Below are 7,121 nucleotides of genomic sequence, written 5' to 3'. Positions count from 1 at the left end.
AGGAGAAGTTTCCAAACAGCAGGAAACCCTCTCACCGGTTGGTCTGTGTGGAGTTTTGGAATCCTAGAGGATAACATAGCTGGGAGGAAAACAAAACAAAACAAAACCCATAGAATACACGCCTAACTGCAACTCCCATCAGAGAAGAAGCCCAGAAGCTCACATCCACCACTAATGAGCGGGGGCTGGACAGGGAGGTGGAGGTTGCATGCCTAGGGTAAGGACCAGGCCTGAATGCCCTGAAGACAATCTGAGGGAGCTAACGTGAGATAGCAACCAAAACTGTGGGAAAGCCAGAGAGAGAAAAAAAGAGAGAGAGAGAGAGAGAGAATTTTCCCACTAAAAGCTCTAATCTAAGGCGCAGCCTGGCCAACTCACAGAATAAAGGATTAAGCAAATACCAAAGAAGAGCTAGCAGGCTGCAGACTGGCCCATCCCCCAACAGAGGCAGAGAGGCAGGCGTGCAACAGCTAGAGTCAGAAGGCAAGGGGCAATCTTGGGCCCAGAGACAGCATCCTCCACCAAACTGTGAACAGGCTCCAAGTTCCTAACCAAGTCTTCCTGGGACCCTGGATGGTTGACATCTGCCAGGAGGGTTGCAGCCTGAGACCAGCTCCCCAGAGGAGATACACGGCACACCGGAGACAGCGCTCTTGCGGTGCAGCTGAGAAACCGAGTGGCAGGGACCAGGGATGTGGTTAAGATGCCAGGCAACCCTGGGACAGTGCACTTGCCAAGCACCTAGTCGCCTGAGCTGCTCAGACCTGGGAAGGGCACAAAATGCACACCCAACCGAGTCTGTGCCTTTGGGAAGTATCCGAGAATCTGAACCTGAGCAGCTTAGACCTGGGAAGTGCAAGAACCGCAGGGCCTGCTTTGGACAGTACCCCTGCAGGGAAACCTGGAGCCTGATCGGTGTAGACTGGGAAAGCATATGGTGCCATGAGCTGGGGCAAACTCAGTGTGGTCCAGATACTGCGAGCACTCCCCGCACATGCCAGTGCTATTTGTTTGCAGTGTTTCTCCCTCCCCACAGCACAACTGAACAAGTGAGCCTAAATAAGTGATCACCTTCGCCCCCCTGTGTGAGGGCAGGAATTAGACACTGAAGAGACTTGCAAACAGAAGAAGCCAAAATAAACAAAGAAGAGGCAACTGCTCTGGAAGTGACAGGTTCAACAGATTAAAACCCTGTAGTTAGCATTGACTAAGCATTGGAATGGGCCTATAGATCTTGAGAAGTATAAGCTGGAACAAGGAACCACTTGAAACTGAACTGGACCCACAATGCCCTCAACAGCTCCAGAGAAATTCCAATATTTTTTAAAATATTATCATTTTAAAATTTTAAATTTTTTAAATTTTTAAGTTCTCTATTCCTCCTTTAATTTTCATTTTTGTAACCTACTATTACCTTGCCAAAAAAAGAGAGAGAGACCTGATTTTTAAAGCAAATATCATATGTATGTTTTTTGTAATTTTTGAGATTGATTTTTGTTTTGTAGTTTTAATATTGTATTTTTGAAGTCTAACCTCTATTCTAGATTTTAAATCTTTGCTTTTTGGTATTTGCTATCAATTTTATACCTTTAAGAATCTAACCTTCAGTATCCATTTCCACTTAGGGGTGTCATTACTGGCTTGATTGCTCTCTCCCCTTTTGACTCTCCCTTTTCTACCCCAGATCACCTTTATCTCCTCCCTCTCCCTTCTCTTCTCTACTTAACCCTCTCTGTGAATCTCTCTGGGTCTTCCGGGCTGTGAAGAGCACTCAGAGAACTGATTACTGGCTAGATTTGTCTCGAGCTTTTTGACTCCCCCTCTTCTCCCCCTGGTCATCTCTATCTCCCTCCTCCCTTTTCTATTTTCTAAGTAACTCTATGAACTTCTCTGGATGTTCCAGACTGTGGAGAGCACATAGGAAATTGATTACTGGCTAGAATGCTCTTTCCCCATTTGACTTCCCCTCTTCTCCTTCTGCTTTCCTCTGTCTCCCTCCTCCCTCTTCTCCATGTAACTCTGTGAACCTCTCTGGGTTTTCCTCACTGTGGAGAATCTTTTCACCATTAAGCTAGATGTTATATCATCTGTGTTGTATGGATAGAGAAGTCTTGAGGCTACTGTAATAATAAGACTGAAAGCCAGAGGTAGGAGGCTTAAATCCAAATCTTGAGAACACCAGAAAACTCCTGACTCCAAGGAACATTAGCTGATAAGAGCTCATCCAAAAGCCTCCATACCTACCCCAAAACCAAGCTCCACCCAAGAGCTAACAAGCTCCAAAACAAGACACACCATGCTAATTCTCCAGCAATGCAGGGACACAGTCCTGAGCATTAAAATGCAGGCTGCCCAAAGTCACACCAAAACCACAGACACCCCCAAACTCACTACTGGACACTTTATTGCACTCCAGAGAGAAGAGATTCAGCTCCACCTAACAGAATACAGATGCAAGCTTCCCTAACCAGGAAACCTTGACAAGCTGCTCATCCAACCCTACCCACAGGGAGCAACCTCCACAATAAAGAGGAACCACAAACTTCCAGTCTAGAGAAAGGCCACTTCAAACACAGCAATTTAAACAAAATGAAAAGGCAGAGAAATATTCAGCAGGTAAAGGAGTATGGCAAATGCCCACCAAACCAAACAAAAGAGGAGGAGATAGGGAATCTATCTGAAAAAGAATTCAGAATAATGATAGTAAAGATGATCCAAAATCTTGAAAACAAAATGGAGTTACAGATAAATAGACTAGTGTTGGTCCTTTAATGGACCGGAACCTGGTGGTCTGGAGTCGACAATAAGAAAGTAAGAGAGAGAAAGAGGCTGATGGCGCTTGTTGGTCCTTTAATGGACCAGAACCTGGTGGCCCGGAGAGAAAGAGAGAGAAAGAGGCTGATATCCCCTGGTTTATGCGGAAAGCCGATAGAGTCCTGTTCTTAGGGCTCGTGCTGCTGCACGTAGGCACCAGGCGCCCTCTCGAGTGGGAGGAGGCACAGTGTGCCTTCTTAAGAGGGTCTTAGAAGCCTGGGCAAGAAAGTGAGCTCAGCGGGCCTCCGCCCTCCAAGGAATTAGCCAGAAAGAGAGAGAGAGAGACAGAGACAGAAAGAAGGAATAGAAAGAAAGTCACGGGGACCAAAGCTCTGATGGAGCAAAGGTGTTTTAATTAACATGGCGTGGGCATATATACTGTAGTTATTCTCAGAAAAGATAAAGATTAAAATTCTAGACTTACAAAACATAAGATGACCCCTATCAAAGAGAGAGGTACAAACAATCACCTTTTACCATTTGGCTCATAAAAAGGAAGAGGGTACTTATCACTGTAATGAGAAATGCCTGGATTCCTCAGCCCTGGGAAAGGCGTGCCTCTCCTCTTAATTCCTGAATATTCAGGAATCAATAAGGGCCAGAGGGTTCCTGACAGATCCAAAACAGCACACAGGAAGCCTCTTGTTAAATGCTTCCTGACAAACTAGAGCCAAGGATTGAGAAGATGCAAGAAATGTTTAACAAGGACCTAGAAATTAAAGAAAAAAAAAAGAGTCTATCAATAATGAATAATGCAATAACTGAGATCAAAAGCACTCTGGAGGGAACCAACAATAGAATAACTGAGGCAGAAGATAGGATAAGTGACATGGAAGATACAGTAGTGGAAATAAATGAAGCAGAGAGAAAAAAAGGAAAAATAATTAAAAGAAATGAGGACAAAGAGACCTCGGGACAATGTTAAATGCCCCAACATTCAAACCGTAGGAATCTCAGAAGACAAAAAGAATGGGCATGAGAAAATACTTGAGGAGATAATAGTTGAAAACTTCCCTAAAATGGGGAAGGAAATAGCCACCCAAGTCCAAGAAACCCAGAGAGTCCAAAATAGGATAAACCCAAGGTGAAACACCCCAAGACATATACTAATCAAATCAATGAAGATCAAACACAAAGAGCAAATAGTAAAAGCAGCACAGGAAAAGCAACATATAACACACAAGGGGATTCCCATAAGGAGAACAGCTGATTTTTCAATAGAAACTCTTCATACCAGAAGGAAAAGGCAGGACATACTTAAAGCGATGAAAGAGAAAAACTTACAACCCAGACTATTATACCAGCAAGGATCTCTTTCAAATATGAAGGAGAAATCAAAATCTTTGATTTTGTGACAAGTGAAAGCTGAGAGAATTCAGCACCATCAACCAACTCTTCAACAAATCCTAAAGGATCTTCTCTAGACAGGAAACACAGAAAAGGTTTATAAACTCAAACCCAAAACAACAAAGTAAATAGCAATAGGATCATACTTATCAATAATTACCTTAAATGTAAATGGGTGGAATGCCTCAACCAAAAGACAAAGACTGGCTGAATGGGTACAAAAACAAGACCCCTATATATGCTGTCTACAAGCAATCCATCACAAACCAAGGGACACATGCAGACTGAAAGAGAAGGGCTGGAAAGAGATATTTCATGCAAATGAGGACCAAAAGAAAGCAGGAGTAGCAGTACTCATATCAGACAAAATAGACTTTGAAATAAAGGCTGTGAAAAGAGACAAAGAAGGACACTACGTAATGATCAAAGGGTCAATCCAAAAAGAAGATTATAACAATTATAAATATATATGCACCCAACATAGGAGCACTGTAATATGTAAGGCAAATGCTAACAAGTTTTAAAGGGGAAATGAACAGTGACAAAATAATAGTGGGAGACTTTAATACCCCATTCACACCTATGGATAGATCAACCAAACAGAAAATTGGCAAGGAAACACAAACTTTAAATGATACAATGGGCCAGTTAGACCTAATTGATATCTATAGGACATTTCACCCCAAAACAATGAATTTCATCTTTTCTCAAGTGCACACAGAACCTTCTCCAGGATAGATTACATCCTGGGCCATAAATCTAGCCCTGGTAATTTCAAAAATATTGAAATCATTCCAAGCATCTTTTCTGATCACAATGCAGTAAGATTAGATGTCAACTACAGGGGAAAAAAAAAGCTATTAAAAATATAAACATATGGAGACTAAACAACATGCTTCTGAATAACCAACAAATCACAGAAGAAATCAAAATATGCTTAGAAATGAATGAAAATGAAAACACAATAGCACAAAACCTATGGGATTCAGTAAAAGCAGTGCTATGGGGAAAGTTCAAGCTTCAAAATACAAGCTATCCTCAAGAAACAAGAGAAAAATCAAATAAATAAGCTAACTGTACATCTGAAACAACTAGAAGAAGAAGAAATGAAGAAGCCCAGGGTTAGTAGAAGGAAAAAAAAAAATCACAAAAATTAGGGCAGAAATAAATGGAAAAGAAACAAAGGAGATTATAGCAAAAATCAACAAAACCAAAAGCGGGTTCTTTGAGAAGATATATGTAATATATGATCCATTAGCCAGACTCATCAAGAAAAAAAAAAAAAAGGAAGGAGAATCAAATCAACAAAATCAAGTATGAAAATGGAGAAATCATGACAGACAAAACAGAAATACAAAGGATCATAGGAGACTACTACCAGTAACTATATTACAATAAAATGGACAACTTGGAAGAAATGGATGAATTCTTAGAAAAGTAAAACCTTCTAAAACTTAACCAGGATGAAATAGAAAATCTTAACATACCCATCACAAACACAGAAATCAAAACTGTAATAAAACAGTCTTCCAACAAACTAAAGCCCAGGACCAGACAGCTTCACAGGTGAATTTTACCAAACACCTATCCTACTCAACCTCTTCCAGAAAACTGAAGAGGAAGGTAAACTGACAAACCCATTCTATGAGGCTACCATCACCCTAATACCAAAACCAGACAAAGATGCCAGAAAAAAAGAAAACCACAGGCCAATATCACTGGTTAACATAGATGCAAAAATCCTCAACAAAATTCTAGCAAACAGAATCCAACAACATATTAAAAAGATCATATATCATGATCAAGTGGGCTTCAATATTTGCAAATCAGTCAGTGTGATACACCACATCAACAAATTGAAATATAAAAACCATATGATTATCTCAATAGATGCAGAGAAAACCTTTGACAAAATTCAACATCCAATTATGATAAAAACCCTCCAGAAAGCAGGCATAGATGGAACATACCTCAACATAATAAAAGCCATATATGATAAACCCACAGCAAACATTATCCTCAATGGTGAAAAATTGAAAGCATTTCCCCTAAAGTCCAGAACAAGACAAGGGTGCCCACTCTCACCACGGCTATTCAACATAGTTTTGGAAGTTTTAGCCACAGAAATCAGAGAAGTAAAAGAAATAAAGAATCCAGATTGGAAAAGAAGTAAAATTCTCACTGTTTGTAGATGACATGATCCTTGACATAGAAAACCCTAAAGACTCCACCAGAAAATTAGTAGAGTTAATCAATGAGTAATAGTAAAATTTCAGGATATACAATTAACCCACAAAAATCCCTTACAATCCTATACCCTAACAATGAGAAAACAGAAAGAGAAATTAAGGAAACAATCCCATTCACCATTGCAATGAAAAGAATAAAAACATTTAGGAATATATCTACGTAAAGAAACAAAAGACCTACGTATAGAAAAACTATAAAACACTGGTGAAAGAAATCAAAGATGACACATATATATGGAGAAATATACCATGTTCATGGATTGGAAGAATCGATATTGTGAAAATGAGTATACTACCCAAAGCAATCTACAGATTCAATGCAATCCCTGTCAAGCTACCAACGGTATTTTTCACAGAACTAGAACAAATAATTTCACAATTTGTATGGAAATACAAAAAAACTTTAAATAGCCAAAGCAATCTTGAGAAAGAAGAATGGAATTGGAGGATCAACCTACCTGACTTCAGATTATGTTGCAATGCTGCAGACATCCAAGATAGCATGGTACTGGCACAAAGACAGAAATATAGATCAATGGAACAAAATAAAAAGCCCAGAGATAAATCCATGCACCTATGGACACCTTATCTTTGACAAAGGAGGCAAGAATATATAATGGAGAAAAGACAATCGCTTTAACAAGTGGTATTGGGAAACAGGTCAACCACTTGGAAAAGAATGAAATGGGAACAGCTTTTAACACCATACAT

This window comes from Cervus elaphus, chromosome 3 (genome assembly GCF_910594005.1).
Source record: "Cervus elaphus chromosome 3, mCerEla1.1, whole genome shotgun sequence".
Taxonomy (NCBI): Eukaryota; Metazoa; Chordata; class Mammalia; order Artiodactyla; family Cervidae; genus Cervus; species Cervus elaphus.
This window is presented reverse-complemented; position numbering follows the sequence as displayed.